The sequence below is a fragment of the Hydra vulgaris genome, chromosome 09, assembly GCF_038396675.1.
Source record: "Hydra vulgaris chromosome 09, alternate assembly HydraT2T_AEP".
Taxonomy (NCBI): Eukaryota; Metazoa; Cnidaria; class Hydrozoa; order Anthoathecata; family Hydridae; genus Hydra; species Hydra vulgaris.
Genome location: NC_088928.1, coordinates 17,362,541 through 17,377,085, shown reverse-complemented (window position 1 = coordinate 17,377,085; position 14,545 = coordinate 17,362,541). Strand labels below are relative to the sequence as shown.

Genomic DNA, 14,545 nt, shown 5'->3' with positions numbered 1-14,545 from the left:
ACTCGCTTTCTGTTGACATAGCATAAATACTTGTTTATTTTTTTTTACGATTGTTTGTCCTCCATAATGGCGGTATAGTGCGGTTGTGGCGCACATAATGGCGGTATTGTGCGGCCGTGGCTCCATAATGGCGGCATTGTGCGGCCGTGGCGCAGCAGTTAGTGCGCTTGCTTAAGAAGCAGGAGATCGAGGCTCGAAACGAGCTCTAGAAATATTTTCGCGTCACGGTAAGGAAGGAGGCGTAAACTTCCTGGTTAAATGTACTTCCGCGGTGATCTGTGACAAGACCGTTAGGTTTTCTTGGGGCACCTAAATTTCAAAAAAAAAAAAAAAAAATAGTTTATTCCTGTATAATTAGAATAAATTAATGAAGAGTTAGGAACGATGAATTAAACGATAGATTTAACCTACCTAACGGAAGCTTAACGCCTTATCTACGCATGCGTTACGTTTGCTTACTTATTTAACGCGACACCGGTATAATGGACTTTTTTCTACTTTACTCGCGTTGTTAGAGTAAAACCACGAAGTTGAAAACAAATTTCAAACAACTGTGTGAGTAGTTCTTTTTTTTTAAACGTTTATATTCTTGTTATAGATTTATGCACTTTGGTTTATATTTCTTCAATTTTTTTTAGCATGTAAAGTTTCATGTCTTTTTTAGTTTTTCTTTTCTTTTTCTTTTTTTTTAATTTTTTTAACCTTTTTAAAGCTTTAAAAATAAAACAGCAACCCAGTGTTTCTTTTTGTTTGATCTTTTTATTTGTTTGTTTTAGCCTTTTTATTTGCTTTATTAGCGTTTCTTAGCTCTATTTCAGTTCCCTCTCCCACTTTTTTTTACGATTGATTAAGATAGAGAACTTTATGCTAATTAAGAATCGTATAAAAACATAGGTTTGAAAATTAACGGGAAGTGCTTTGATTCGACTTCTAAGTCTAAAAAGAATGCAGCAGTAAACGCTTATGTTTTAAAAAATAACTTTTGATGGATGTTTTATGCAATTATAATTAACCCGTTAAGGTAGGTTTCCGTATATTTAAAATGGTCGCAGGACAGTCACTAGACGGTCGCGCGACCATTTGGAAACACCTGTCGTGCGACAAATTTTGTCTTGCAAAATTGTTTTATGGATTTGCTATTGGTGTTGTAGAGATAGAAAAAGTTCTCTGTCGTAGGTGTCGTAAAGAAAAATTCTCTACGACAATTGTCGCACGACCCTAAAATATGATTAGCTGATTCTATTTTTGCGCGGTGTACAATATTCTTATTGGTTGGTAATAAACAACCAATATTTTTCAAAAATAAAATGTAAACAAAATAAAAGTTTTTAGTTTAATAGAAATATTAGGTCGAAGGTAGAGACCCCAGACATCCGGCTTTTACGGAGGAGAATACTGCGCGAAAGCCGTAAAAATTACATTTTTTACTGTATTCTTCTTCGTAAAAACCGGACATCTGGCAACTCTAGTCGTAGGACACTGTTGTTACATGATCACTGTCGTACAGCTATCGTGCAACTATATGGAAACTAACTATAATTAGCAAGGTTTTTACATTGAAAGGTAATCAAAATATGTTCATCTTGTGAAATTGCTCGCTTAAATGAGAAAATCCACTCAATTCTGCGAAATAACAGAATTTTAAAATTAAATCATTAAAAAAGGAACTATTGTAAATTTACAATTCAATAAAAAAGTAATAAAATTATGATAAGTATATATATATATAGAGTCGTGGCTAGGCTCACCCACGCACCCCAATTGGGTTGGGGCAGCGATAGGGTTTAAGTTATTATATATTTCTTGCACTAAACTCCTGCATTTTACACATTGAAAATCTTCGCATTTCCGTATTTTACAAGTTTCCACAATAACAAATTATGATATAATATATAGATAAGTTGATCATTCACTCAGCAATAAAAGAAAAAAACACTTTCATTAGATTTTTATCATGCTACACTAACATGCTGTAACATCGTGGTTTTTATAACAAAATTGTGTTTTGAAATAAGGTTTTTGTTTTCATGTACAATTTTTGGTCAAGAAGGTGGGAAGGGGGCTTAGGGAACAGAAGAGAAATTTAGGGCCCCGGAGTTAAGTTTTGAGGGAAGCCCATTTATTGTCGCTACGCTACTGGATTATACTAATAAAAGATTTTCAGTGAATGAAGTTGCTAATTGTATTCATGTTGTTCAGTCAAAGATTATATTGAAAAAAGTTTAGCAACACAATGACTTCAAATGCATCTACAAGCATCTTTTATTAAGAAATTTATTAACACCGAAAAAAGAATTGCTTTTTTTAATGGTATTTCATTATGATTTATTTTGTAAAATTAATAGTTGTAGCATTATTTTACGTCTTATTCTGATCAATATGAAACAAAAAAATATAGAAAATACTAGGCCATTGTTATTAATGTTTTATATGGAAATATATATACAAAATTCTAAAAAAAAATTAATCTAAATATTTTGATTTCTTTTTATCCCATACAAAAAGTTCGAGTTAACCGAAGGAATTTGTTGCTTATGAATTATACTGCTTATTTCCGGTAAGTCGAACACCGGTTAACTCAAGCTATTGTTATCTTGAACTGTTTCATTTGGTCCCTTGAAATCGTCTAACATCAGATTACTCGAACTTTGTTGAGTCGAATGATTTTTTCATCTCCTTTAACTTTCTTTATCAACTTACTATTAAATCATCTGCTTTAGTCGTACCATGGTAGTTGGACCATTCGCTAACTCGTACTGTTTTTTGTGGTCCCTTTGGCAAAACCTTTGCTTAACTAGAACTTTTATTTTGAATTGCATACGAGTGCATATAAATAACAAAACATTCAAAACCATAAACCGAGTTTTGAACGTTTTTGAGATATTTTTACACGCCCGTCTTTCATTAACATATTACAACTAAAAATCCGGACAAACTTTGTAACTTCAATTTAAATGTCTAACAATGTTTTATAATTTTTTTGACAACGAAGGATACTTCTGATCCCGACGCAACTCCTAATGAAGTCAACTCAAAAGAAAAAGCAAGTATGAGCCAAAATTATTAGTTTAGCCTTATCAGAGAAAGGGGTCTCGAAGCATTACATCGCTCCTACGGGTCAAGCAGTCGACAAGATTGTGTAGTTTTCCAAATGCTTGGTTAAGTTAAAGAAGTTCATCAACAAGGTTCATAAAAACAACAAAATTATGTTTTGACTTGATCAAGCCTCCGCATATTATTCAAACAGAGTAAAAGATTATCTAAAAATCGAAAATATTGAATATGTGCCGAGAGACATAAACCCTGCTAATGTGCCCGAATTGCGTCCAATCGAGGATATTTGGACTGAAAATACAAGATTGGTGTGTTCAGACAATTGGTAAGCTGAAAATCTCCGCCAACCAAAAAATTGAATAGAGTATTGTAAAAAAAAAATCAATCAAAATTGCGTACATAGGCTTGGGGCGAGTACCTTTACAAGAGTTGACCATGTTCGGCGAAATGGATTGATAGAAAATTTTATTTTGTAAAATACAAATTTTTTGTTAGTTTGCTTTTGAAATTTAAAAAATTGATAACTTCGTTCAAGAGATATTCATTATTAAATTTTGTCCGGATTTTTAGTTGTAACATGTTATTAGCAACATTTGCAATTTATTAAAATGCATGTAAGGGCTATGTTTGACTCTTATATAACTCAAATTGAAAATAATATTTAAATGAAAAGAATCAGTTTAGTATTAATTTAATTAACCATTCAAAGTTACCCCGTAAATGAGATAACATTCAAAATTATATTGCTTTGTTTTAATATTCAATAAAAACAACGGTCTGGGTTCGCATTAATTTATTATTAAATTCTATTATATGTATATATAAATTTATTATTAGATTTTATATTACACATTCAAAATTATATTGCTTTGTTTTAAAATTCAATAAAAACAACAATCTGGGTTCACATAAATTTATTATTCCTAAAACGATAGATTATTATTTTATTATGAACGTCCAACTAGTTTTTTGACTTAATGGGAATGTTTTAACAACTGATTGGATATTTGTACGTTTGGATATGTTTTAACAAAGCCTGCATAAAAAGAGTCAGCACTACTTTTCCTTTTATGTACAGAGATATTAGACAATTCAGATGAAACAACGGTTTCTTTTACAGAGGACGATGCAAATGGAATACCTTTAAATTTTGCCTGAAAATCCTCTAAAGAAATATTTTTTCCAGGGTCAACAAGAACTTTATTTTTTCGTTTTTGCTTTTCTTTACCCTCAACATCAATTTGACGCAATTGCTTAAGTAAATTAACTACTGCTACGTAACATTGTTTTGAACAGTTTCAATACTTTTATCTGGCAAACGATTCAGTACATTACTACCATTTAATGGGTAAATACCATATTTTTCAAAACCAGCTACTAAATTGCTGCTTACCTCTTGATTTGATGAAAATATATAAGTATACAAAGTTTTCAATAAAGAGAAAAATTTATCTTTTGTAATTTTCTGTGCTTTTTTTGAACACGAAGTCAAGTATTTTCCTTCAATGTCTTTTAAGAGGTCCGTAAAATGCAACATCAAGTGGTTGCAATAAATGGGTAGAGTTTGCATTTAAGCAAACATACAAACTACTTCTTCATCTAACTTAAGTTTTCACTAAAATAGCTACTTAAACTATCACCAATAAGAACTTTAGTTAGATCTTTTACAAATCTGACAAAAATGATCTCAAACCAGTCAGAAAAGCAAACAGAATCAAACCATCCTGACTTACTTTGACTATATCGTACATTAGGTGATGTAGCACTCTTACTATTGTTTTAAATACGTTTAGAATACTCCACCCCTCTTTTAAGCATACATCGTTTGGTTCCAGAATTATCTGACAAATTGGTTTCAACGTAATTGAAAGTATTACAAAAAGAAATTTATTTTCATTATTATGCTTTGATGTAGTTTTTAAATTATCAATGATTTTATTAACTTAATATGAAACTGATGCCTGAGACTCTTTAATATTCTGACTTGTTAAATGAGACAGCATTATGACGTTTTAAAAAACAAAGAGCCCACGATCTTTCTAGAAAACTTTTATAAAAATCAGGAACAATTCTGCCCTCAATATCAAAAATTTAACTTTCCTAAAACACGAAGATCCATAATATATAAAGGAAAACCCCAAGCAGCAACAGCAATAACATGTTGTAGAATTGCTAATTCTTGTATATTTGTAAAAACTGTTAGTTTTACAATGTTTTTAAATTAATTTCATTAATCTTGTTATACAAAGTACCAACTGGCACCTCGTGAATAGCTGATGTTTTTTAGTATGGCAAACCACAATTGATAGCTACTATAGCTTTTAAAAATTGGCTCTCAGTATTTTTGTAAAAACGTGGCATAGTATGCTATGAAAGGCTAAATAAAAAAATTCAAAAATGAATAACAATACTTTCAACAAAAACAACAACAAGATATTTCTTTTCCTCAATCTTTACAATCATATAATTACAATAATATGATAAAACTAATAAATTTTTATATATAAGAGATTTATTATCCTACAAAAATGAGAAATCCTTCAAAACTGCTACCCTGCATTACCTACTAGTTTTAATTGAAAACAGGATATCATTACATCTTTAATTATCATCTTAATGAATCAATAGCAACATAACTCTAGAAAAATGAATCCAGAAACATAGACAGACTTCTAATTAATACTAACTTACACTTTAAAGGTATTTATTGTTGCCTGTCTGAAGCCTTTTTTCTGAAAAACTGATAAATGTTAATTAGACCCACGTTACCCCTTAAACCAACATTACCTTACCCTACCCCAAACTTAAAGAAATTTTATGATTTCTATTACTTTATTATCTAACTTAATCAAATCGTAAATACCAAACTACCCTTGCCTACTTGTATTTTTTTTTTTTCAAGTTTTTAATTGACGATTTTAACGTCAAGTATCCTAATTAGTTTAATGATTCAATTTTAATTAGTTTATTGTTTTTAAAAATTGTTGTAATCAGCATAAAATAAAGTTTTAACTACTAAATCTAGATTAAAATGAACCCATGTTTTATATAGCCTTTCATAAAAACAAATGATTAAAAGTTTATTACGATATCGTAATAAACCATCGATAGTTTAGAGCACGGTACGTTTTTTAAAACGTTTTTTAAACATTTTTTATTAGGTTTAATCCTAATGAAAACTTCCAAAGAACGTTTAAAAACGTATTGTGCTTACAAGGTAGTTAAATTGACAAAAACAGGGAAAAGTTAAAAAGAAGGTGAGCAAAATATATTTATTAGTAAAAACCATAATAAAAGGGTATTTATATAAATCTTCAGCTGCGTTTAATTATATGAATTTGATACGCAGCTGAAGATTATATATGAAAGACCTTCTGTGTTTAATAATTAAAAAAATTGATTTTACTAATAAATATAATTTGATTATCATTGAAAAATTTTAAAAGCTTTCGTAAAGAACTGTTGCAAAAGTTATTTTTAGATGAGATGAAGATGAAAATTGATTTGCAAGTTTCTTACTCCAAGTCATTCAGGCAAAAGTTTTATTTTTCGTATATTGCGTTACATAAGGTAACTTTTCGCAAGTGTAATTCACAGAAGAGCTACTTAAACTCAAGTAGACGATTGTAACAGATTTTTGAAAGTCTTGCTATCCAAAAAACAAACTCAATTTAAATGCTTAGTTGTGTAAAATAGATGAAAGTTTATCGATTAATAAACATAAGAGTAACTTAAGTTGTCGCTAAGCTCGGTTCTAAGCTCGTAACCAAAAATAAAATTTATAACAACGAGTTTCAAATTGCTCTTTGTCATTTTTTTTCCACCGTTTATTATTTTAAACTTGAATATTGGAGAAGACTTCGTTAATTTATGAATAAAAAAGTTACGGGCTCGGTCCCAAAACAATTAATTACAGTTTTGAAGAATTTATCTTTTGCTTATGAAAAAAAGTTAAATAATCTTAACACATTTTAATGCAGTGAAATTTTTGCGTTATTGTGAACTTTGCGAACAGCGAACTGATTTTTATTTACTTAATGATCGTGTATATCTATGGCATATCATGAATAAAGAAATTTAACAAAGATCTTATCGAAGTGTTGGGGTATGTTTTTTTTTATTTTATTATTCTCATTCTTTCCTAACATGGCTGCAAGCAACCACTATTAAGTTGAGAGTTACTAGGAAAAAAAGAATAGAGTTATAGAGCAAGGAAATGATTGACAGAAGACTTGAAAAGTTGTAGGTTTTATGAGTCCTGAAAATATGAAAAACGGAGAAAGTTCCAAAGAGTTGAAGTCAGGGTTAAAAAAATTAGACGCATAAAATTTTTTAGAGCATGACTAGATAACTGATTACTCTTTTGAGCAGCGACTATGATAGTATTTGTAGAAAAAAGATAACTGAGTTTTGTTGGAGTTAAAATTTACAAGCCACTGTAAGCCCCAATCTGTTGCAGAAGTGATATCAGATTCAAGATCAGTTGCCTATTTTAAGCGTTTAAATAGAGAAGACTTTTTGTCAAGACAGAAGTATAAAGTTGAGTCATAAGCAAAAAGAGCTACTTTAGATGTAAGATTGGCAGGAAGATCATTAATGGAGATAAGAAACATAACAGGATCAAAATTAGAGTCTTGGTACCCCAGAAGTTACTGGGAATGAAGAAGAGTGTTGGCCTTTGAGGCGGTTAGAAAGAAACGACTTGAAAATCTCAAAAACTTCCCTAAATACACCATAGGAAACAAGCTTATGGAGAAGCCCAGCATGTCAAACTTTGTCAAAAGCTTTAGATATTTTATATATAGTCCTAGCTTCGCCGCCTCCATCTAATGTACGATAAAATCTTTTACTCTTAGCAGTTAGCAAGTCAGCTTGAGGGATCGGAAACTGTATTGAGAGGATCGGAAACTGTATTGATTGTCTGACAGTATGTTATTTGACTCAATATGGGATGTGAGAAATTAGTTGATCAAAAGCTCAATGTCTTACGTTTAAGTCGGCTACATCTAGGCAAGTTGAATCTAAACCACAATATTAAAGTTTTAGAATTGAATATCATGTAAAAATTAATTTGCCATCAACATCAAAGTTATGAATAAGATCATAAAGCAATATTTTTCGGATTAAAACGTAGAAGTTGCGTCAAACATTTAAAATGAATAACGTCAAAAAGAGTGAAAACCTTTTAAAAAGATATTCTAAACTGTTTCTGATAAACATCCAAATCAATATATTTAAGTAATTTCTTCGGCAAAAAATAATTTTATTCCTTTAATTTTTATTAGATAACTTTCTGATGTAATTCTAAATAGTTATCGTTGTTTAGAAAATGAATTTTCAGAAGTATAATTTGCACTTTTTGTTTAGAAAATGAATTTTCAGAAGTATAATTTAACATTTAAAGGGTAATTGGTAAAAAGCAAACCAAAAACTGCAAACCATAAAATTCAAACTTTGTTAGCGAACTACAAATAGTTAAGTTGTTTTTACAAATATAAATATTAAGTAATATTATATTTATTTTATGAACTTATTTAAGTTAATAGAATATTTTATTAACTTAAATAAGATAAACTGAAGGTTTGAACTGATGGCTAGGAAATACGAGCAAACGGGTAGAAAGCAACCTTTTTGTGAATGGTGATCTTATTGGTCATTAATGATGTATGTCTATCACATCATCAATTACCAACTTTGCACTTCATTTAGTGCCATTTATCAGTATATTTTATAAAAAGTTGTGTAAATATTATTATCAGCATCACAAATCTAGATGTATAATTGTTGAAAAAATACCCTCAAAAAAAATAAAGTTATAAATAATGTAACTCAGTTTTCTCAAAAAGCTACATACAAATTGTATGAGTTCTATTAATAGTCATAATTAAAGAGTTTGACAGCTACCATGATAAGATATGATCAGCGGTGTAAAAATTGACTTTTTTACGACACTAAATATAATTTTTTTCTTAAAAGTGCTTATTTACGGATTAAGTAAACTATGAACCGCAAACTGAAAACAACTACTTAAAAATGAAAACTTTTTTTGCGAGCCATAATTTTATTGCTAGTTGATAAAGTTTATTAGTTATTTTTTAGAATATGGTCTTGACTAGACACTTTCCAACTAAAACTTCCGATAATATACAAAATAATAATATATAAATTTATTTAAACTTAAATCAATAAAATAATTCTGTAGATAAGTTTTTAAGATATTGTCAGCTCGAAATGCAAGTGTTCAAAAATATAATATATATAAATATGTAAATATCCAGTATATGTAGATGTAACATTATGTTAATGAAAAAAGTTATTTTGTATAATTAAATCGCAACTATATATAAAAATAATTTTTTACATTTATATAACTTTAAATTTACATAATTAGATTATTAGATTTTTACATAATTAGATTACAAAATTACATAATTAGATATTTATATATAATTTTAATAAATTTTTGATACGACACTAGAATTCCGAGCTGACGATAAAATAGGCCGGGTGAATAAAAATGAGCTTTTACTTTTACTTAGTAATTGGTCAGCTTTACGTGAATAAAAACTTATAGAGTTTTCATAAAGTTTTTATTCACGTAAAGCTAAGCAATTACTTAGTAAACTGCTTAACTTTGGTGAATAAAAATTTGAACAAAACTGCTTAATTTTTTATTCACATAAAGCTGTCTAAAGTTTACATGTCCTAGTTCGTATTTTACCGACAAACTTTATATAACCAAAACCCTTATATCTGTTTTACTCTTAAGAGTAAAACAGACATAAGGGTTATATAATAAACGTGAGAACTGATTGCTTAATTATGACCAAAGTTGGAAATGTTTTGCTCACTGTTTTTTATCATAATTATTTTTTATTTAACTATTATTTTACTATTTATTATTAATTTTAATAATTCATTAGATTATTTATATTTTGAATATTTCTTTTAGAGTCTATTTGACATTTTTAAATATTGTATGCTCTATTTAAAAGAAAAAGCGTTGGATGATGCGTCATTAAAGTGTTTTGCGGAACAAATCTTTGCATTTATAATATACCTGATTGGATTAAAATATTAACATAATTAATAATTTGTAAACATTTATTGACAAAATTTAAACTAAAAAATAATTTTCCAACAGTTTTCATAGTTCTTTTGAAACATTAATTCACATTTTATGCAAAAAATGTCAAATAAAAAACTACTTCAAAGTGAAGAATATCAAGTTTTATGGTGTATGAGAAAAAGCAACATTAAGACTGCAGCTAAAGTATGCCACGAAGTATTAAAGTATCAAGAAAACTACCATTCTATAATTGTCTATAGAGAGACTGCTCAAGATGGCTGCCAAGAAATGGATTGTTTAACTCGCAAATACTTAAACTATTGTCTTAATTTAAACGTTCGTTATCATCTCAGCGGTAATAATCATAATAAAGAACAGCGCTTAATATTGAATATATATCCTTTTTATAGCGAAGATGACAATGGCGATACTAATGAAGATACTGAGAATCAGTTTAATTTAACGCTAGATGAGTTTAAAGAATATATAAAATACGGAGAAGATAAACCAGATATTAGAATTTCGTATTTGGAGTAACGCATGTTTTTTAGGGTGTGGATTTTTAGGGTGTGAGTTTTTTTACGTTATAATATCAAAAAAAGTTTGCGCAAAAATAATGTTAGAAGAAGTTTATGGATTTACAAATTATTATGTATAGTTTAACTTAAAAGAAAAAATTTAACAATATATAACATTTTCACTAGGTATTGCGGTTTATCATCCTCCGGCTAAATGCCATATAGAGATTGCATACCTCGGTCCAAAAAAAATGTTTTCCTTCAGTATATATTTTCTTACTCAACTCTAATTTTTAAATATTTAACATGTTTTAAATAACTAAACAAGTTTAATATGTTATGGACCGGAAAAATTGTATGTTTGTAATCACAGAGAATAAGCGAGATAAAAATATGATAACTTACATTAGGGTAAACTTATCTATTTCTGGCCGCGTCCTAATTCTGGCTTATTTTCTAAAGCACTAAAAATTTTAATGAAGAGTGAGTTTGCTTTTTTATAAAATGAATGATAATATTTCAGCTTAAAATATACGAAGACTTCCTGATGTTTAAAAAAGGTACTTTAATTAGGGATGAAAATTTCCCGGAAATTTTCTAAAAAAAAAAGATGTTATTTTATGATAATTATAATTATTAATAATTATTATAAATAGGTAAAAATAATAATTATTATTAACGGGTAAAATTTTATGTCTTATTTAGTTGGTATGGACAATTTTATGGTAAAATATTGTGAAGCAGATTATAATAATTTTAGAGAGCCCTTTTTGAAAAACACTTTTTTTGGTATTTTGTTGATTTATTTTTTTGCAACTATAAGTAGTAACTATGATCATTTGTTTTCAAAATTTTCTAAAATTGTTCTATCCTGTTATTTGCAAATCATATTGACGTTCATTGCCTTAGCAAGTTTTATTTAAGGCAAAACATAATTTGCTCTGATAAAAAATATCCAATATTGGTCAAAAATATTTGTCAAATATTCTTTTTTAAGATTTTGTGGTGTTTTATGAGTAGATCGCAACCGTGGTGTGAAAGTCGGAGTTCTGGCTTTAGAACTGGAGGTCCCTGGTTCGAAGTAGGTTCTAGCCTTATATGCGTTATAAATGAAATTTATATTGAAAGGAAAGAGGTGCGAACTTCCTGGTTAAATGCTTTTCCGCGGTGCTCTTCAACCGTTAGGACTTTTTGGAACATCTAAATAACTAATAAAAATAATAATAGTAATAAAAAAAAAAAAGAAACAGCTGAAAAATCAAAGAATGTAGGAAATATGCAGATAAATAATTTAGAAAAATGAATCATGTATTAAAAAAGAGATATGTTAATAAATGATTAGAAAAAAAGTGAACTTGTTATTTCAACAATATTTGAAAGAAATAACAAAGCATTATCAAAGTGACTCAAATTCCCAGGCGAAATGCTTCCACTTGTAGAGTTGCAAGAAAAAAGTAAAGTTGAAACACAAAATTATCCAACAAGTGTTTCCGAATATGAAAACAAGGAAATAGCGAACCAAATAAATACAAGTTGAAAAAGTTAGTGAATAATAAAGAAAAAGCGGCCGATAAAGAAGAAGAGGCAGACGAAGTAGAAGAGGCCAAAGAAGAAAGAGGTTTTTTTGTAAACTATTACAATAATTAAAAAAATAGTGATGTTGATCTGCCTATTATTATGACTCATCAATAAAATATTAGTTTTAAATGAATATTTTAACCAATGTTATTTTTATGTAAACTTATAAATAATTTTTTCGTCTTTACACCATAATCTTATTTAAATTAATTTTTTTGTATAAATGATTAAAATAGAAAATTCGTTTCTTTGGAAATAGATCAAATTATTTCAATAATACTCAAAAACATGCGCCAAATGCATCAAATGTAGCCTTTGAAATTATCATAAAAACTTAATAATTTTGACTGATTTTTTAAGAGTGTCGTATACAATTGGTAGTATAGAAAATTAAAAAAAAAAGGTTTCTACCCCATGTACATTATTAACGGTAGAGATCAGTGGCGGCGTTAGGGTAGGGCCTGGTTGGGCAATGGCCCAGGGCGCCGAATATAGAGGGGCGAAACTAATTGGTTATTTTACCCTTTGCCTTTTTATTGAATGGGGTTAAATTGAGCTAGGGGTGCTGTTGAAATCTCACCAAGGGCGCTGGTAGTGCTAAAACCGGCACTGGCAGAGATAAAACACATGAAAGAATGGCTTGTTTCAAAAATTTCGTTTCTATGTAAATAGATAAAAATGTAAACGTAAGTATGGATTTAAAACAAAAAAGTTAACCTAGCAACATGGCTAGGTTATTGGTATTTTAAAAACTTTGAATTACGGCCTCTTTTTTAAGGTTTTGCATCTTTGTGCGCTTGTGTGAGATGTTTTTTTTTCCATATGAACACGAAATTTATTACCTCTAACCGAGTACGTCCGTTGGATAAGATGTGTTTTTTTTTAAACAATAAAAAAGATCAATTTTATATTGCTTCTTTTATTGTTTTCCACGAACAAATTTTTTCTACATTTTAATGGCTTCAGCATATAACATTAACGCGAACTAAAAGTAATTGAGTACGCTTTAAATACTTATTTCACAAAAGAAATTTCATTTGTTAAATTCTTTTGAACAAAAATACATCTTTTCTCTTAAAACTAAAAATTAAATTATCTAATTGGTTTCATAAAATTTAATCTATGATATAGAGACTGATGTTTTAACGTTTTAAAGAAGAAAAAAATTATTTTTTAAATTAAAACATTTGCGAAACTATTTTACTTCAAAATTAATAAACGGGTGTTTATAATAGGGCATTGTCAAATCCAAGATCTGCAACCAAATACCCGGGTACCTGTACCATTTTTTGAGATCCGGAGCTACTTGGTTTGGATATTCGGTTCACGTTTGTTTTTTTTATATAAAATTACTTTTTATAATATTGATGTTGGATACCATTATAGCCTTCACATAGTTTGAAACTATTGCAGTTTGAAGCTTAATAATATTTCAAAGCAATTTAAAAAAACAATTTCAAAATAGCTTTTTAAGAATTTAAAAGCAATGCTCCTGTTTGGGAGCATTTCTTTAAGTGCAAAGTAAATGATACTGCTTAATGTCAAATATGTAACGTCATTGTAACAAGTAAAGGAGGCTGCACAAGTGTTATGCGAAAGCATCTAAAGTTTAAGCATAAAAAAGAATTTTTATGCTTAAACTTTAGATGTTTCGACAACGTAAAATACTTTACTCAACGTTTCGACAACGTAAAATACAACGTAGAATCAATGTAAAATATTACGCAATGCTGACTTATAAAACAGCGTTGGGCCAACATTGTTTTTTGGTTGTTGGCGACATTGCCATTCTGTAACCAAAATGATATAAAAAAAACGTTGGCGGTCGATGTTGAGCCAACGCAACGCGCAACATTGTTCTAACGTTTTATCAACGTATGTGTGCCAACTGGGTTTTAATGCTTTTGGAGTAAAGCCAAAAAAATTAGCAGTTATATCGTTAGCTGAAAACTTTCTTCTAAGACTTTTTCCTCCTGCAATCAAAAAAGATTGTACAGAAAATACTAACGATGATTTTGAAATCGAGTTAAAAGAAAATATTGATATGAAAACACAGCTAAAAAATAGCTATACAAAATACTGAGCTTAAACAATTAAATAATAAAGATTTCAGTATAAAATCTCTCAATAAAGAATTTCCTGTCTTTGGAGACTTTATTTCAGTGTTTAAAAACTATCCAACCAACATCTGTTGAAAGTGAACGAGCTTTTAGTGCATGCGGATTATTTGTAACCAAACTTAGGAGTAGCTAATATGATAACACCATTTTTTTTTTTTTTTTTTTTTTGCCATATAAATTTATTAAAGTCGTAAACCATAATATAA

The 14,545-nt window shown here is 28.9% G+C and overlaps 1 long non-coding RNA gene across 1 annotated transcript; it reads left to right on the top strand.

Moving 5' to 3' along the window:
* Positions 1-6,571: 6,571 nt before the first annotated feature.
* On the top strand, positions 6,572-10,359 carry LOC136085031 (uncharacterized). Its single transcript, XR_010641018.1, has 2 exons — positions 6,572-7,159; positions 10,007-10,359. It is a non-coding gene; the product is annotated as an uncharacterized LOC136085031 (long non-coding RNA).
* Positions 10,360-14,545: the final 4,186 nt, after the last annotated feature.